The sequence below is a fragment of the Oryx dammah genome, unplaced genomic scaffold, assembly GCF_014754425.2.
Source record: "Oryx dammah isolate SB20612 unplaced genomic scaffold, SCBI_Odam_1.1 HiC_scaffold_16, whole genome shotgun sequence".
Classification (NCBI taxonomy): Eukaryota; Metazoa; Chordata; class Mammalia; order Artiodactyla; family Bovidae; genus Oryx; species Oryx dammah.
This window is the reverse complement of record NW_024070200.1, coordinates 5,460,251-5,478,723: the sequence shown is the minus strand read 5'-3', so window position 1 is coordinate 5,478,723 and position 18,473 is coordinate 5,460,251. Positions and strand designations below refer to the sequence as shown.

General features: G+C 45.4%; 2 protein-coding genes across 4 annotated transcripts in view; one reads left to right on the top strand and one right to left on the bottom strand.

Moving 5' to 3' along the window:
• Positions 1–11,934, bottom strand: part of SETD3 (SET domain containing 3, actin histidine methyltransferase) — a 76,878-nt gene extending 64,944 nt beyond the window's left edge. The window contains exon 1 of one of the 2 annotated variants that reach the window (XM_040256964.1): positions 11,775–11,934. The gene's annotated coding sequence lies outside the window, so the exon portion shown is untranslated. Of the gene's footprint in view, positions 1–7,765; positions 7,830–11,774 lie in introns of those variants that run through there. The other variant, XM_040256966.1, reaches the window with a different exon arrangement.
• Positions 11,935–12,302: 368 nt separating this feature from the next.
• The window catches only part of CCNK (cyclin K), a 29,885-nt gene continuing 23,714 nt past the window's right edge, over positions 12,303–18,473 (top strand). Inside the window, exons 1-2 of one of the 2 annotated variants that reach the window (XM_040256962.1) lie at positions 12,303–12,558; positions 12,991–13,034. The gene's annotated coding sequence lies outside the window, so the exon portion shown is untranslated. The remainder of the gene's footprint in view (positions 12,559–12,990; positions 13,035–18,473) is intronic. The other variant, XM_040256961.1, reaches the window with a different exon arrangement.

The window sequence follows — 18,473 nt, the reverse complement described above, 5'->3', positions numbered from 1 at the left end:
TTGATTCCGGCTTGTGCTTCATCCAGCCCGGCATTTTGCATGATATACTCCGCATAGAAGTTAAATAAGCAGGTGACGATATACAGCTTTGACGTACTCCTTTCCCAATTTGTAACCAGTCCACTGTTCCACGTAAGGTTCTAACTCTTGCTTCTTGACCTGCATACAGATTTCTCAGAAGGCAGGTAAGGTAGTCTGGTATTCCCATCTCTTTAAGATTTTTCCACAGTTTGTTGTGATCACACAGTCAAAGGCTGAAGCAGAAGTAGATGTTTTTCTGGAATTCTCTTGCTTTTTGATGATCCAACAGATGTTGGCAATTTGATCTCTGGTTCCTCTGCCTTTTCTAAAACCAGCTTGAACATCTGGAAGTTCTCGGTTTACATACTGTTGAAGTCTAGCTTGGAGAATTTTGAACATTACTTTGCTAGGGCGTGTGATGAGTGCAATTATGTGGTAGTTTGAACATTCTTCGGCATTGCCTTTCTTTGGGATTGGAGTAAAAACTGACCTTTTCCAGTTCTGGAAAAATGCTGAGTTTTCCAAATTTGCTGGCATATTGAACGCAGCACTTTCACAGCATCATCTTTTAGGATTTGAAAGAGCTCGGCTGGAATTCCATCACCTCTACTAGCTTTGTTCATAGTGATCCTTCTTAAGGCCCACTTGACTTCGCATTCCAGGATGTCTGGCTCTAAGTGAGTCATCACACCATCGTGGTTATCTGGGTCATGAAGATCTCTTTTGTATAGTTCTTCTGTGTATTCTTGCCACCTCTTCTTAATTACTTTCTGCTTCTGTTAGGTCCATACCTTTTCTGTCCTTTATTCTGTCCATCTTTGCATGAAATGTTACCTTGGTATCTCTAATTTTCTTGGAGAGACCTCTAGTCTTTCCCATTCTATTGTTTTCCTCTATTTCTTTGCATTGATTGCTGAGGAAGGCTTTCTTATCTCTCCTTGTTCTTCTTTGGAACTCTGCATTCAGTTGGGTATATCTTTCTTTTTCTCCTTTCCCCTTCACTTCTCTTCTCTTCTCAGCTATTTGTAAGGCTTTCTCAGACAACCATTTTGCCTTTTTGCATTTCTTTTTCTTGGGGATGGTCTTGATGACTGTCTCCTGTACAATGTTACAAACCTCCATCCATAGTTCTTCAGGCACTGTCTATCAGATCTAATTCCTTGAAACTAATTTGTCACTTCCACTGTGTAATCATATGGGATTTGATTTAGGTCATACCAGAATAGTCTAACAGTTTTCCATACGTTCTTCAACTTAAGTCTGAATTTGTCAATAAGGCGTTCATGGTCTGTGCCACAGTCAGCTCCCGGTCTTGTTACTGCTGACTGTAAGAATATAAACAGTCTGATGTCAGTACTGACCATCTGGTGATGTCCGTGTGGATAGTCGTCTCTTGTGTTGTTGGAAGAGGGTGTCTGCTATGACCAGTGTGTTTTCTTGGCAAAATTGTTAGCCTCTGCCCTGCTACATTTTGTACTCCAAGGCCAAGCTTGTGTTACTCCAGGTATCTCTTGACTTCCTACTTCTGCATCCAGTCCCCCATGAGGAAAAGGACATCTTTTTTTGGTGTTAGTTCTAGAAAGTCTTGTAGGTCTTCATAGAACCATTCAACTTCTGCTTCCTTGGCATTAGCGGTTGGAGCAGAGATTTAGATTGCTGTGATACTGAATGGTTTGCTTTGGAAACGAATGGAGATCATTCTGTCATTTTTGAGATGGCACCCAAGTACTGCATTTCAGACTCTCTTGTTGATTTTGAGGGCTACTCCATCTCTTCTAAGGGATTCTTGCCCACAGTAGTAGATATAATGGTCATCTGAATTAAACTCACCCCTTCCGGTCCATTTTAGTTCACTGATTCCTAAAATGTCAATGTTCACTCTTGCCACCTCATCTTCGACCACTTCCAATTTACCTTGATTCATGGACCTAACAATCCAGGTTCTTATGCAATACTGTTCTTTACAGCATTGGACCTTACTTTCACCCCCCCAGACATATCCACAACTGGCCATTGTTTCCACTTTGGCTCAGCCGCTTCATTTCTTCTGGGGCTATTTTTTTGTTTTTTTGCTCTTCTCTAGTAGCATATTATGCACGTACTGACCTGGGAAGTTCATCTTTCAGTGTCATATCTTTTTGCTCTTTCATACTGTTCATGGGATTCTCAAGGTAAGAATGCTGAAATGGTTTGCCATTCCTTTCTCCAGTGGACCACGTTTTGTCAGAACTCTCTGCCATGACCCGTCTGTCTTAGGTGGCCCTACACGGCATGGCTCATACTTTCATTGAGTTAGACAAGGCTGTGGTCCGTGTGATCCATGTTTGGTTAGTTTTCTGTGATTGTGGTTTTCATTCTGTCTGGTCTCTGCTGGATAAGGATAAGAGGCTTACGGAAGCTTCCTGATAAGAGGTACTGGCTATAGGGCAAACTGGGTCTTGCTCTGATGAGCAGGATGCTAAGTAAATCTTTAACCCAATTTTCTGCTGATGGGTTAGACAGTAGGAATCTTCCAGGTAGGCATTGTCAACTCACTCTTCATTAAGGAGGGTGTAGGGAGGTGCCTGTCCTTGTCTCTGAGGTGCAGGAACCTAGGTCTAAACCAGCTCTTAACCTGTGCTACCCAGAAACCAGGTTGTCAGTGACCTTGTCCAGGAAAGTCCTCCAGTCACCTGGCCCACTCTGTCAGGAGCCCCTCACCACTTAGCCCCCCTGCACACTGACTCAGGGGCATCCTCAAGCCTTAAGGGGACCTGAAGAACTCACGCTTCAGGAGGGTGTCCTGTGGCCCAGTTCAGCAGTTCCTCTGAACTCTGCAGCCATCAATGTCTGGAAGATTCATTTGCCTCTGGATTCGATGTGGTTTGGCACCAACTCTTCTGGTATTTGTGTGCAGACACCTGACTAGAAGCACCTCAGAGGCAGACGCGCATTTCTTCTCACCCTAGAAAGTACCAGGCCTTCCTGCCACTGTCGCCCCTGTTGGCCTGGCACCACCTCCTGCTCTATCAGAGCCTTTGGTGAAGACGTTGAAGACTCAGCTTCAACCCCCCCTACCAATAGCTCCCTCCCCACTCTGCACCCAGAGCCCAGCCCTGAGCCTCTGCAGCCTCACCCGCTGAGGTCAACTTCATTTATGGGCTATCTCATCCACTGGAGTGGGCTCCCATGTTATAGCAAAAAAAACCCCAACCTTCCATTTCGAAATTATTTGTAGGGTCGAGGATGGTGTGACAGACACAGTTGAGGGTCAAATATTTGTTGAATGAAGGAAAATCTAATTTTAATGCCCTAGTGTTACTTGTACACCTCCCAGGTGGCGTCAGTAGTAAAGATCTGCCTGCCAGTGCAGGAGTTCAATCCCTGGGTTGGGAAGATCCCCTGGAAGAGGTGACGGCAAACCACTCCAGTATTCTTGCCTAGAAAATCCCATGGATAGAGGTGCCTGGCGTGTGACAGAACATGAGGGTTGCAAAGAGTCGGACACAACTAAGCGACTGAGCATGCACAATCTTACTTGTGAGTGATTTATTTCCCATCACTATAGTCAGACTATACAGCAACAAACGATTTTGATATATTCCCCCACCACTGACACGACAGGAGCCAAAATGAGACATTTACTTAACTACTACCTTTAAAGAACTAGGGTGACTCTTCAGTCAAAATACAACTTTATACACATAAAGAGATATAAAATTCACATTTAAAAGATGGCTTCCTTTGGGAATCCACAGTTTCTTGTCAGAAAAGTTTTAAGATATTAAATTTCATAAAAGAATCTCTCTACTTTCTAGAAAGCAACCAAGCAGAAAGAAGTTCATTTCCAACAGAAATGGAAAAGCTGCAACTTGCGCATGACTTCGCGCTCCGGGGACACTTGTACGGGGGTGCGAGCGTCAGCACAGCACTGCCCCGGGCACACTGTCCCCGCCACAGCCCGCTACGGCCAGCAGTGACCACTGTCACGTCAGGAGACTTACACACGACTACGACCCGGCCAAGAGCCCATCGCCGTCAACCAAGGGACCCACAGCTTCAACCTGAAGTCCTGTGTTAGGCCCAGCACATGTGCAATGAGACAAGCTCGCTGGCATCCCCGTGCCAGGACCACGCCAGTCACGGCAGAAGATGAACAAGTGAGGGACAATCAGGCCTGCGGCCTCGAGGATGAGGAGGTGGGCATCCAGGACACAGCCTGGATAACTCCTCGAATGTGTGAGAAAAGTAACGAAACAAAGAGGGGCAGGGAATAAAGTGCAGTTGAAGAAGAACGACCGGATGCTAAGATTCAGCTGGAGAAAAGTGTTAGAATCCAGTCTGGGTAGCCTCCTAAATTCAACCCCCTTCTGCCTTTTTTAGCTAACGAAGATGTCCCCAACACCAAGGATTTAAAATAACTACCTACCCTGTTTATTTATGATTCAAAAACTTGTTACACACCATGAATAATTTTCATTGTGAGTACAGCTAAATTTGGGGCAGGATTCCAAGTTTTAGCAAATGAAAGAGCCAAATAGGTATCCTGAATATTCTTAATGTTCTCAGTGGAAAAAAACTACTGCTTAGTTTAACTCATCAATTTCCTACATACAAAGACTCAATATTTATCTTCAATATTTATTTCAAATATGCTTACTAGAAAAATTAAAATATGTGCTAAATTAGATCTGTATATACATACATAACGGAGAAGGCAATGGCAACCCATTCTTGTACACTTGCCTGGAAAATCCCATGGACAGAGGGGCCTGGTGGGCTGCAGTCCATGGGGTCACTAAGAGTCAGGCACAACTGAGCAACTTCACTTTCACTTTTCACTTTCATGCACTGGAGAAGGAAATGGCAACCCACTCCAGTGTTCTTGCCTGGAGAATCCCAGGGACGGGGGAGCCTGGTGGGCTGCCATCTCTGGGGTCGCACAGAGTCGGACAATCTGAAGCGACTTAGCAGCAGCAGCATACATAAATAAAGTTAAATTCCAAATTCCAGTCAAAAGGTACAATACTAAATAAAAGATCTGTTTCCTTAAAGTTTAGATCAAAATCTGGTATAAACTATGAATTCTTACTGAATTATCTTAGGAGAAACAAATATATGTTTTTAAAAAAAGAACTTAATACTTAAAAGAAAATGCTATGTAGAAAAGCAATACTGAATTGACAAGCAAATGGATTCTACAATAAACAGTTACTACAGCGACAGTCCTTCAAAGGAAAGGCCATCGGTAAAAAGAAACAGCAAGCTAAGAGTTTTACACATATCTATATTTCTCCACCATCAAGATTTTTAAAAAGCTACAGAATCTTCAAAATCTGGCTTTTTATAACATCATAAACTATTTTGCAAGTCTATCAACAACCTCTCCACTTAAAAGATGGCACAGACTTAGAAAACAGTAAAATAGATGGCAAATTCAATTATTATTTAAATTGCTAATATGCAAGTGGCATCTGTAATCAACAACCACTTCTGATCAACGAAGTGATTCTTTTACATCTCAACTGCACAGGTGGGGAGAAACATGAACAAAGAGCGTGCAGGGAGCGTGGCTGAGGGGATGGTGGGAGTGGTAAGGGAGGGTGCTGGAGACTTAACCCATTTTTACAAAACCTAGTTCACACTTACCGAACAGACTGAGATGGAATTCAGCTGCGTGGGCTTTTTTTCTGTCCCCCAAATATTCTACATGGAAAGACTGTAAATGTGCATTACTCTTGAATTGTTTTCCACTAATTACAACTAGAATAAACATTTCTGATTACACTACTTGGTAATTCACCCAGAAAACTTTTGCTCAAGCCCAGCATCTGCTTTTCAACACATCCTGCACCCTTCCTCTCAACTCTGCAGCTGGATCAACCAAGGGAGAGAGATTGGCCCTCAGGCTTTCTCCTACCTTGGGCTCCCAGCTGTAAAGGTGTTTGAAGGAAGTGCAAAGCCTGCCTGATCTCTGGAGGAAGAAAAGAACCTCACTGAAATCCCTTGCAGGCCATTAGGATCACGGGATGACATTCTGAATTAAATACACAAATTAAAGGATGGCGGCCTAGGCAAATAAAAGCACTCCCAAATTGAAAAGTATTTAAGTTGTCTCTGCTACAAAAACTGATTAGGCGTCCATAGTCCTTGCACTGGCACCATGGTAACTGAAATGTCAGGAACATTCCTCTTTGCACTGTGGCAGGGTCTAGTAACATGGTCAAGTCATACGAACTTATCCCACTTCACGAGGCTAAGGAGCACCCACCATTTCAATCTCTATCAAAGGAGGTGTGTGTGTCACAACTCACAACCACCAAGAAGTCAAGGCAGGCAGACAGGCAAGACAATGGAATTAATTTCAACTCAGTAGCTACACACATAGCAAGATGAAGCTAGACCTAAAGCTGTAAGTATGTAAAATTCCAATTTTTATACAGAACAAGTTGGGCTGTCAGATAGATACACAAACACACAAACTTGAGATCTTTTTTAAAAAAATACAGATATTTGTTGCTTTCTACAATGTTTTTACCATATTCCCACTAATATACATGATAATTTTAGAGATGCTTAAACTATCTTTGATTGACTTTTCAATACATAATAGGTGTACTTTTAAACTGCTGAATTAAGTTATAAACACCATTAAATTAAAATGAGGCTTCTATTTAAAGAAAGTTGCTCCCCCAAAAAAAACCTCTTTATAAAGCAAAGAATCATTCAGTATCATTAATCATTTCCTATTATATCTTTCTTAAAGAAAAATGCTAACGGGTGAAGAAACAGCTAGCTGTAATCTGTCAAGAAGTTACTTTCAAACCACCCACACTCCTCCCATAAGGATACTAGATTCTCAAACTGTGGAATGTCAGGTTTGGAAGAAACTTCTGGGTTTATTATCTGTGTTCTCAGCACGAACATCTTTAAAACAATGACATCTAATGTTAGGTAGCAGGTATGGTTATCAAAATGCTTTGTGAACCACAGCAAAATTCAACTCAAGGATGTTTTACTAACATGGATGGTCCCCAACTTAAGATGGTTCAGCTTAGACTATTTTGACTTTAATTCAGAAGGTGCAAAAGCCATAGGCATCCAGGGGAATCCCTGCATTCTGACCTTTCCCAGGCTAGTGACACGCAGTGCAATGTCCACTGGGGTGCTGGGCAGCGAGTCTCAGCCGCCAGCCAGCCAACAGAGCACGAGGGCAAGCAACCAGCATGCTCGCCACCATTCTGAACCTAGACCACCGTTTGGCTTTTCACTTTCAGGACAGCAGTCAACAAATAAGAGGAGACAGTCAGCACACTGGAGAAGGCAATGGCAACCCACTCCAGTATTCTTGCCTGGCAAATCACATGGACGGAGGAGCCTGGTAGGCTGCAGTCCATGGGGTCGCTAGGAGTCGGACACAACATTGGAGAAGGAAATGGCAACCCACTCCAGTGTTCTTGCCTAGAGAATCCCAGGGATGGCAGAGCCTGGGGGGCTGCCGTCTATGGGGTCGCACAGAGTCGGACACGACTGAAGCGACTTAGCAGCAGCAGTCAGCACATTATTGTGAAACAGGCTTGTGTTAGATGACTTCGCCCAACTGTAGGCTAACGTCAGTGTTCTGAGCATGTTTAAGGTCGGCCAGGCTAAGAAGTTTGGTATGTTAGGTGCATAACTGCATTTTCAACAATGATATTTTCAAATGCTATCAGGATATAACCTCATCATAAGTTGAGGAAGATCAGTATAGCCAAAAGAGCCTTACTTTTCCACCAGCCAAGTGAACAAGTGAATTCACACTTGGATTCCGAGCATATTTCTTGAGTAATCCGTAAAGGAAAGATAAGTTAAAACAGCCTTTAGGATAAAGTGATAACCAACTAAACCCTTGGTTACATAAACTGACCTTCAGCTAGATCCGTGTGCTTTATTAAACAATAAATCCAAATGCAGTTTTACTCCAAATGCAATTATTCATGCTGTCATTTTGTTTGTTTCCAGGCTGTTGAAAGTGTGTGCGCCCTGGGGCAGGTTCCCACATGACCGCCTTCCTCCTAACTGCACCATTCAGGCATTCTCTGTATCAGGAACTGAGGTAAACATTTTACACAGTAGATAAAGAAAGATACTATGCCCACTTTACAGATGAGAAAGTTTAGCGAGGTTAATCAATTTATGCAATTTAGTCAAGTTTAGCGAGGTTAATCAATTTATGCAATGTGATAGCTGGTAGCAGAGCCTTATCAGCATAGCTTGGTGTCCAACTTCACCGATGCCCAATAGTATTAACATGTGAGAGGCTAAAATTTTACTCTGGCTTGGTAATCAGTACCACTTTACCTCTCAAAATCTTAACTTCAGAATTAGACTTCGTCTTCCATTGCAAGCCAAGAGTGTTTGGACTTATCTTGATCATTTAATTAACTTCTAATAATACTTGGAAAAGACTTGAATAAGAAAAAAATTTTTCAAAGCCTCAACTTTGAATTTTATAATCATTTGGAATCATTTTTCTTCCATTCAAATTTATTTCAGCTGAAAATTGTCAATAGCTATGTTTGTACTTCTGGTTTTACAATCTGTTTACTTCTAAACCTAGAAGAAACTCCCAAAAGGAAAAGGAGTCTACAGAGCTAATCTCTGGCCTGAGTTACTGAAGGAATTTAACAACAGAAAGGATTGCTAATCTTGCCAATTCTGTTAACTGACTTTTTTCCCCATAAGACTACTAAGTGACTTAGAAAAAAGAAGTCTCAATTCCTTCGTAATTAAAAAAAAATTATATTACTATTTTGTTAGAAATTTACTTTCAGAATAAACATTATGTAAATTTCCTGGTGGCTTAGAGGGTAAAGGGTCTGCCTGCAATGCAGGAGACCCAGGTTCAATCCCTGAGTCGGGAAGATTCCCTGGAGAAGGAAATGGCACCCCACTCCAGTACTCTTGCCTGGAAAATCCCATGGACAGAGGAGCCTGGAAGGCTGCAGTCCATGGGGTTGCAAAGAGTCGGACATGACTGAGCGACTTCACTTGATGGGTAAACTATATTTGCAGATAAAAATATTTTATGATTTCCAATTTTATGAGTTGGAACGTGAGATGACATAAGGAAATCCAGGATACAGAAGTCAATTTTGCCAAGTAAGCTACACTTGTACAGGCAATAAAAGTGAAGATCAGGAAAATTCAAAAGCAAGGAATCCTTAAACTAATACCTGTAAGCAGTTAAATATGATTCAGAATGAACTGACAGCCAAGATAAAACACTTCAATTGTACAAAGAAAAAAGGATGCACAGGAAATCAAAATATTATTTCTGATAAATCAATGGGCCCAAATATATTACTTTTTAATTGAGAAAACCAGTTTCTAAAGATAAAAAACCTCCCAGTGACAGATATTCATCAAACTGCATCAAGAAAGACACAGTATCACTAAGTTACATTTCTAAAAACTACTGCAGATTAGTGATTTTTAAAAAAAAGAGAGACTATGTAGTTCAGACATTTTAAGAGACTTGGAATATCTCAAACTAGATTGACACCTTGCAAAAATAAAAGAGAAACCCTGAGCCAGGGGTTAAGATTTTTATTCATATATTTACTAAAATTCCACAAGCCACAAACTAGGTACCTGGTTCCCACTGAATTCAATGACCATCTACTAGATATTTACTGCGAGGAACCTCGGTCATACTGCAGACAGCCTCTTCCAGCCACCCAGGTCTTTGTCATCTTTTTCAAGATCATGAGAGCAGCAAGTTCTAAGGAAAGGTTGTGACCAGTTATCAGAGCTCTTAGAACAAAACAGTTTTCTAGGGGCTGAACTTTAGAATGGAAAACTTTCAGTACAACCTTCACAGCTCTCTCATTTTCCAATGGCTGCTAAAGCAAAGGTTTAATCATCATTCAAAATGTGGCCTAAATGTTCAGCACACGGAAGAGCAGCTTAGTGTCAGTGTCTTCCTGACAAACTTATTGCACTACTACTGACTGATGAACAGAAGTTCTCATGTCTACAGACATGCAGGCATAAATGTTTCATCTTCGAGTCCAACATCATTACTATTCCAGGGATCACTGAAGAAGAGACCAGAAGCAGCAGCTATTTAACTCATTCAAATTAGAGTTTCACTGCACACATTAACTTACAATTTTGAAAAAAATATATACATATATATGACAAAGAACAGACAGGGTAGCAGAAGGAAAACTGAGGTTGTTGAGGGCACAATAAAAGTTGTTCTGTAGCTGTTTGAGAACTTGGCTTTGCACTTTACTTCCCTGGGCCAGAGGAAAACTCCTCCTTAAAATGCTGGAACCTTTCCAAAATATCAATCACAACAGCCCCAGGGACTAATCTGGTAAGATGAGACTGCATGCATAGTAGCCCGAATAGACACACTATATCATGGCTCAAGTAAGTCTTTCCAAATTTTAATGGTGGAGAAAAGCTGCTTTTATTTGCTATACTCTAAAGTTAAATGCATTCACTTCATTTAGTGAAAAAAAAAAAAAAAAAAGCTTCTCTTAAATAATTACTGGTTTCTTCAGTTTGGAAATAGCAGTGGGGTCATTTTGGAGAGGAAAAATGGGCACGAGGTATCATTTGCACATGATAAAATCCACACTTTTGCCAGTTTTGACAAACCCATACACCTCAAGCAAGTTATGTTCGGATCCGTCGCTAAAGGGTTAACGCCGCAGAGGATGTTAAAAGCAAAAGTCACCTGTCAACGTACTTTAAAAGCACTTTTGCTTCTGAAACATCACCTCCTGTATTTGGAAATGGAACACAATACACTCCAAGTGATCCTAAACCTGTCAACACACAGCGAGGGTAAGCACTCCGCCCCCCCCACGCGCCTCTGTTCCCCCGCAGCAAGTGGCACCCGACACACTAATCGGCTCCCTTCTGCACCCGCACCCCCACGCCCCGACCCCGGAGTAGAAACAGAGGAGAGAGGGGGTGCAGACTTGCATCGCCAGGCTGGAGTCACGAGGAAGAAGAGTTTGATACCCCGGAATGATACACTCCAAAGCACTGAATTCTTCTTCCTAGTAGGGCACGGAGCGCGGGGAAGATGGCCAAGGGGCGCGTGGGAAGAGAGATGACCTATTTTCAACGACCGTTTTTATAACTGGAAAGTGAGGGAGAGAAGCGGGTCGAGGGAGGGGCTAGTCCCCGGCACCCCCGCGGGCGCCTGAGGTGTGGAGAGAGGAACACGAAAGCCACACAGCCCTGGCCCAGGCGGCGGGGTGACGACGGGAAGGAGGGAGGAGAGAGGAAGGAAGCGGGTGCGCGAGCCGGCGGCACGCAGGGCCGAGCCCACGGGCGCGAGAGGGACGGACCCCGGCCCCACCCTGTGGGCGCCGAGGGGCCGGGCATTCCTGCACCTGCTGCCGCCGTCTCGGGGCGGGCGGAGCGGGGACCAGGAGGCGTTGGGCGCCGGGAGAGGATGAACGCGCCCCACCCCGCCTCCCCAGCCCCGGGCAGGGCCGGAGGGCAGAAGGGCCGTGCGGCGCACGCCGACCTCGTCGGACTCCCGGCGCCCAAGGCCCGACCCGCCGGGCCCCCAGGACGCACATCGCCTTCCGCACTCTGGGCCCACAGAGGGGCCAGCGGAGCGCGGGCCTGACCACGGCCGAGGGCCGCCGGCCCGGGCGTGGGGCGGCCGCGCAGCGCTCCGGGGCTGGCTAGCTGGCGGTGGCGAAGGGCAGCGCGAGTCGGCTCAGAGGGCCGCGCGCTGAGGAGGGTCCGCCGCCGGCACTCACCTGCCCACTTTGGCCCCTTCGCGCGGCGGCGGCGGCGCCACACTCCGCCGGGACCCACAAGCCACCTCTACCAAGCCCCAGGCAGCGGCGGCGGTGGCGGCAGCGGCGGCGGCCGGACGGGAGAGGGCGGGACGGCCGCCTCAGACAGCCCCGCCGCCGCGGCCCAACCCCGCTCCGCCCGCCCCCGGGCCCCGCCCTCGAGCCGCCGCCGCCGCCGCCCATTGGCCCGCGATTCAGACGCAGGGGGCGCGGCCCCGCCCCACCGCCCCCTGACCGTTCCGCGCCGGTTCCTCCCCAGCCATTGGACGGGCGGACTCCTCGGTCCGGAGCCGCCAGCTCGGCCCGCCAGCTTCCGGGCCATAATTGGCTAGGCAGAGCCCAGGCCCGAGCGTTGATTGGAGGACCGGCACTCTCCGCCCCCGCCCGGGGGCCCGCCTCTCGCGCCTCAGTTCCGTTAGCAGGTTCGGTTGCTCCAGAATTCCCTCTCCCCCCCACCCCACCCCACCCCCCAGGGGGCGGGACTGAGGGAATGGGCCCTCTAGCGGGCCCCTCCTCCCTCACGCCGCGACCTCCGACTCGAGGGGAGGGGCCCGGAGGAGACTGGCGGCTCTTTCCTCGTTTGAGAGCGCTACGTTCTTCTCATTGGCTGACCGGCGTTCCTCCGGTCGCTCATTTTTTCCGTCATAGGTGCAGCGCGATGACGTAGCACCCCCGACATTCCATGTCCAAGATGGCCGCAGTCGGCAAGGAGAGACGTCGCTAAGGGGCTTACCTCGGGCGAGGGGTGAGTGAGCGACGGACTTCGGGCAGCGCCACTTAAGTCCTGCGTACCTGGAGGCCGGGTTAGGGTATGGCCTCCAGCCTCTGGTGGAGTCTCTCTTCCTGGATTCCGCTTCCCTCCGCTACGCCCCGGTGCGAATCAGCGTTAGCGGGCGATGGCGGGGCTGCGGCTTCCCGAAGCGCTCGGGGAGAGGGTCTGAGGCTCAGGAGCGGGTCAGGGGACCTGGCTCGGACTCTAGAGCAGGTAGCAACCCACGAAGTGAAAGGCGGTTATGGTTCCGGGTCTTTCTGGAAAGTGGGGAGAAAGGGCAGGGGGTCTTATGCACTCTCACATACTCAGCGATATAAGCGCAGACTATCCACATCGTTCCAGTCATTTCGCAGTGTGTCGGTCCCAGCCTTGGTAAAGCTTGAGTCTTTGTGTATTGTTCCACAGCTGGGATGCTCTGACTTCGGAGTTTGAAGACCGGTGCAAAGAAGGTGGGACTGGGAATGAGGAAAACGCACTTCCGCGATTATTAGCAGTTACGTTCTTCCGTTCACGTCGCGCTTACAGACCCTCTCCAGGGTGGTTTGGTTTGTTACTGGAGGGATTGTTCTTTTAAGAAGTTGAGGCGTTAAGTCCAGAGGCATATCTCAGAGCTCTCAGATTATCCGCACAAAACATGGTGGTTAACGCTCCCGAAATTTGGCCTGCCAGTTAAAACGGAGCTTTCACTAAATCTTCTAACATTAGGAACGACTGCTCAGAGCACTTAGTTGAAAGTGGCCTTTTTATGTTTTTAACGTAAACTTGATGATGCTTGGGTAGCTCTAATTCGCTCGTTAAAGATACCTAGCAGAATGCCTTGCAATCTTAGCGCTGATTACGGTTTGTATGAGTGATGTTGCTGGAGTGAGAGCTGCACAAAGCTTTCTATCTTCAGCACCTAAAATACTGCCAGGATACTAATCTGTCCGTATTGCTTAATGAATGCATGAAGTGAAAGTCGTTCAGTCGTGTCCGACTCTTTGCGACCCCCCAGACTATGCATTCCGTGGAATTCTCCAGGCCAGGATGCTGGAGTGGGTAGCCTTTCCCTTCTCCAGGGGATCTTCCCAACCCAAGAATCGAACCCAGGTCTCCAACATTGCAGATGGATTCTTTACCAGCTGAGCCACGAGGGAAGCCCAAGAATATTGGAGTGGATAGCCTATCCCTTCTCCAGCGGATCTTCCCGACCCAGGAATCGTACCGGGGTCTCCTGCATTGCAGACGGATTCTTTACCAACTGAGCTATCATGGAATGAATGCATGAATGATGATAATAGTGGCGATATTCATAGACATTTGATTGGTTAAGAATCTTAGTGTTCTTAGATGCCTGCCTGTTGACTATGAATATAATAGTTATCCAAGATTCTTTTGGTTTATTTGGAATGACTACCATTGGTATGTAATTTTAGTGGGGGTTTTTTTTTAACTGTTTCACTTCAATTACCTTGTGATGCATTGTTGAAAAATATTAGTTGATTCTTGCATAAAAGCATGTTAAACATTTGTTCCATTTTATGGAACTTACTTTGCATCAACAGGCCATAAAGAAACATTCTAATCGTTAATGAGATTGTTACATCTTAGGTGTCATTTCTAAAACTGAATGTCATAAAGAAAAATAGTCATGGTTTGGCCTACAAAATAAATTGCTCATTTCAGGAGATTATATTTGAAGGCAATGGGTTTGCTAAGAATACAGAAGAAAAAATGTTTTCTGTTTTCTCTAAAACTAGGTCAAGACAAAACGGGGAAGGATTAAGGTCAAGGGAGTAGAGATTATAAGGAATACTTAATTGGATTAAATCTGATTCATATTTTCAGGGGCAAATAAACAATATACCAAAATACTTACAGATAAGATTGTGACGTCATTGATCATAACACTTGAGGAATCTTAAAAGTGCAGTTAATGATAAAGACTGGAGTCCAGTAAGTGTGTCAGTTTTTGCAGAGAACAGTTGAATGGCTTTGGGTGCTAGAGCCAGTTGTTGTTCAGTGCCTCAGTCATGTCAGACACTTCCACGCCTTGGACTGCAGCATGCCAGGCTTCCCTGTCCTTCACCGTCTTCTGCAGCCTGCTCCAACTCACGTCCGCTGAGCCGGTGACGCCATCCAGCCAGCTCATCCTCCGTTGTCCCCTTCTCTTCTGACCTTCAATCTTCCCAGGATCGGGGTGTTTTCCAGTGAGTCGGCTCTTCACATGAGGTGACCGAAGTGTCAGGGCTTCAGCTTCAGCATCAGTCCTTCCAATGAATATTCAGGACTGATTTCCAACTGACTGGTTGGATCTCCTTGCAGTCCAAGGGACTCTCAAAAGTCTTCTCTAGCACCACAGTTCAAAAGCTTCAGTTCTTCGGCATTCAGCCTTCTTTTTAGTCCAACATTCACATCCTTATATGACTATTGGAAAAAGCATAGCTTTGACTATATGGACCTTTGCCGGCAAAGTAATGTTTCTGTTTTTTAATACACCATCTAGGTTTGTCATAGCTTTTCTTCTAAGGAGCGTCTTTTAATTTCACGGCTAAGGTCACCATCTGCAGTGATTTTGGAGCCCAAGAAATTAAAGTCTGTCACTGTTTCCATTGTTTCCCCATCTATTTGTCATGAAGTGATGGGACCAAATACCACGATCTTTGTTTTTTAAACCCTGAGTTTTAAGCCAGTTTAATGTACTCCTTTCCCAATTTGGAACCAGTTTGTTGTTCCATGTAAGGTTCTAACTGTTGCTTCTTGACCTGCATACAGATTTCTCAGGAGGCAGGCAAGGTGGTCTGGTATTTCCATCACTTTAAGAATTTTCATGGGGTTGCAAAGAGTCGGACACAACTGAGCGACTGAACTGAACTGAAGACTTTTCCACATTTTGTTGTGATCCACTCAGTCAAAGGCTTTAGCGAAATCAGTAAAGCAGAAGTAGATGTTTTTCTGGAACTCTCTTGCTTTTTCTATGGTTTAACGGATGTTGGCAATTTGATCTCTGGTTCCTCTGCCTTTTCTAAATCCAGCTTGAACATCTGAAAGTTCTCAATTCACATACTGTTGAAGTCTAGCTTGAAGGATTTTGAGCATTACTTTACTAGCAGGTGAAATGAGTGCAATTGGGTGGTAGTTTGAACATTCTTCGGCATTGCCTGTCTTTGGGATTGGAATGAAAACTGACCTTTTCCAGTCCTGGAAAACTGCTGAGTTTTCCAAATTTGCTGGCATATTGAATGCAGTACTTTCACAGCACCATCTTTTAGGATTTGAAAGAGCCCAGCTAGAATTCCATCACCTCCACTAGCTTTGTTCATAGTGATCCTTCCTAAGGCCCACTTGACTTCGCATTCCAGGATGTCTGGCTCTAGGTGAGTGATCACACCATCATGGTTACCTGGGTCATGAAGATCTCTTTTGTATAGTTCTTCTGTGCATTCTTGCCACCTCTTCTTAATTACTTTCTGCTTCTGTTAGGTCCATACCGTTTCTGTCCTTTATTCTGTCCATTTTTACATGAAATGTTCCCTTGGTATCTCTGATTTTCTTGGAGAGATCTCTAGTCTTTCCCATTCTATTGCTTTCCTCTATGTCTTTGCATTGATCATTTAGGAAGGCTTTCTTAACTCTCCTTGTTCTTTGGAACTCTGCATTCAGATGGGTGTATCTTTCCTTTTCTCCTTTGCCCTAAGTTTCTCTTTTCTCAGCTATTTGTAAGGCCTCCTCAGATGACCATTTTGCCTTTTTGCATTTCTTTTTCTTGGGGATGGTTTTGATCACTGCCTCCTATACAGTGTTACGAACCTCCATCCATAGTTCTTCAGGCACTGTCTATCACATCTAATCCCTTGAATTTATTTGTCACTTGCACTGTGTAACCGTATGGGATTTGATTTAAGTCATACCAGAATGGTCTGGTGGTTTTTACTACTTTCTTCAATTTCAGTCTGAATTTGGCAAGAAGGAGTTCATGATCTGAGCCACAGTCAGCTCCCGGTCTTGTTTTTGCTGACTGTATAGAGCTTCTCCACCTTCAGCTGCAAAGAATATAATCAGTCTGATCTCAGTATTAACCATCTGGTGATGTCCATGTGTAGAATCTTGTGTTGTTGGAAGAGGATGTTCACTATGACCAGTGTGTTTTCTTGGCAAAACTGTTAAACCTTTGCCCTACTTCATTTTATACTCCAAGGCCAAACTTGCCTGTTACTCCAGATATCTCTTGACTTCCTGATTTTGCATTCTGGTCCCCTGTGATGAAAAGGATATCTTTTTTTGGTGTTAGTTCTAGAAGGTCTTGTAGGTCTTCATTGAACCGTTCAAATTCTGCTTCTTTGGCATTAGTGGTTGGGGCATAAACTTGGATTACTGTGATACTGAGTGGTTTACCTTGCAAATGAACAGAGATCATTCTGTCATTTTTGAGATGGCACCCAAGTACTGCATTTCAGACTCTCTTGTTGACTATGTTGGCTACTCCATTTTTTTCTAAGGGATTGTTGCCCACAGTAGTTGATATATGGTCATCTGAATTAAATGCACCCATTCCGGTCCATTTTAGTTCACTGACTCCTAAAATGTTGATGTTCACTCTTGCCATCTCCTGTTTGACCACTTCCAATTTACCTTGATTCATGGGCCTAACATTCCAGGTTCCTGTGCACTATTGTTCTTTACAGCATCAGACTCTACTGTCATCACCAGTCACAGCCACAGCTGGTGGTTGTTTCCACTTTGGCTCAGCCTCTTCATTCCTTCTGGAGCTATTTCTTTGCTCTTCTCTAGTAGCATATTGGACACGTACTGACCTGAAGAATTCATCTTTCACCTTTTCATACTGTTCATGTGGTTCTCAAGGCAAGAATGCTGAAGTGGTTTGCTATTTCCCTTCTCCAGTGGACCACATTTTGTCAGAACTCTCTGCCATGACCCATCTGTCTTGGGTGGCCCTGCACGGCATGGTCCTACATGGGATATGCTCAGTATATCTTTAATCCAATTTTCTGCTGATGGGTGTGGCTGTGTTCCCTCCCTCTAGTTTGGCCTGAGGTCAAACTGTGGTAGCAGTAATTGCATTAATGGAAACCTCCTTCAAAAGGACTTAGGCCAGCACCCTGCAGTTCCCAGGACTGTTGTATTCAGTGCCCCTGACTGTCAACCCACACGTCCGCCAGGGAGTCCTGGGCACTCACAGGCAAGTCTGGCTCAGTCCCTTGTGGGGCCACTGCTCCTTTCTCCTGGATCCTGGTGCACACAAGGTTTTGTTTGTGCCCTCCAAGAGGCTGTTTCCCCAGTCATGTGGACGTTCTGTATTCAAATCCCACTGGCCTTCAAAGTCAAATTCCCTGGGGGTTCTCAGTCCGTTTGCCAGATCCCCAAGTTGGGAAATCTGCTGGGCCCTAGAACTTTCGCAACAGTGCAAGAACTTCTCTGGTATAATTGTTTTCCAGTTTGTGGGTCATCTGCTCAGCAGCTCTATGGTGGGGCTAATGGCAACCTCCTCCAAGAGGACGTAGGCCACAAGCTGCTCCTCCCGGGTCTGCTGCAGCCGGAGCCCCTGTCCCCACGGCGGCCCCTGCTAATCCACACCTTGCAGGAGACACACACACTCAAAGGCAGGTCTGGCTCAGTCTCTTGTGCAGCCCCTGGGTCCTGGTGCACACAAGGGTTTTGTTGGTGCCCTCTCAGTGTCTCTGGCAAGTATGAGGTTTGATTTCAAACATGATTTTGCCCCTCCTACCGTCTTGTTGGGGCTTCTCCTTTGCCCTTGATGTGGAGTATCTTTTTTTGGTGTGACATTCTCTTGTCAGTGGTTGTTCAGCAGCTAGTTGCAAATTTTGGTGTTCTTGCAGGAGAAGCTAAGCACACGTCCTTCTAATCCACCATTGAAGTCATACTCCAGA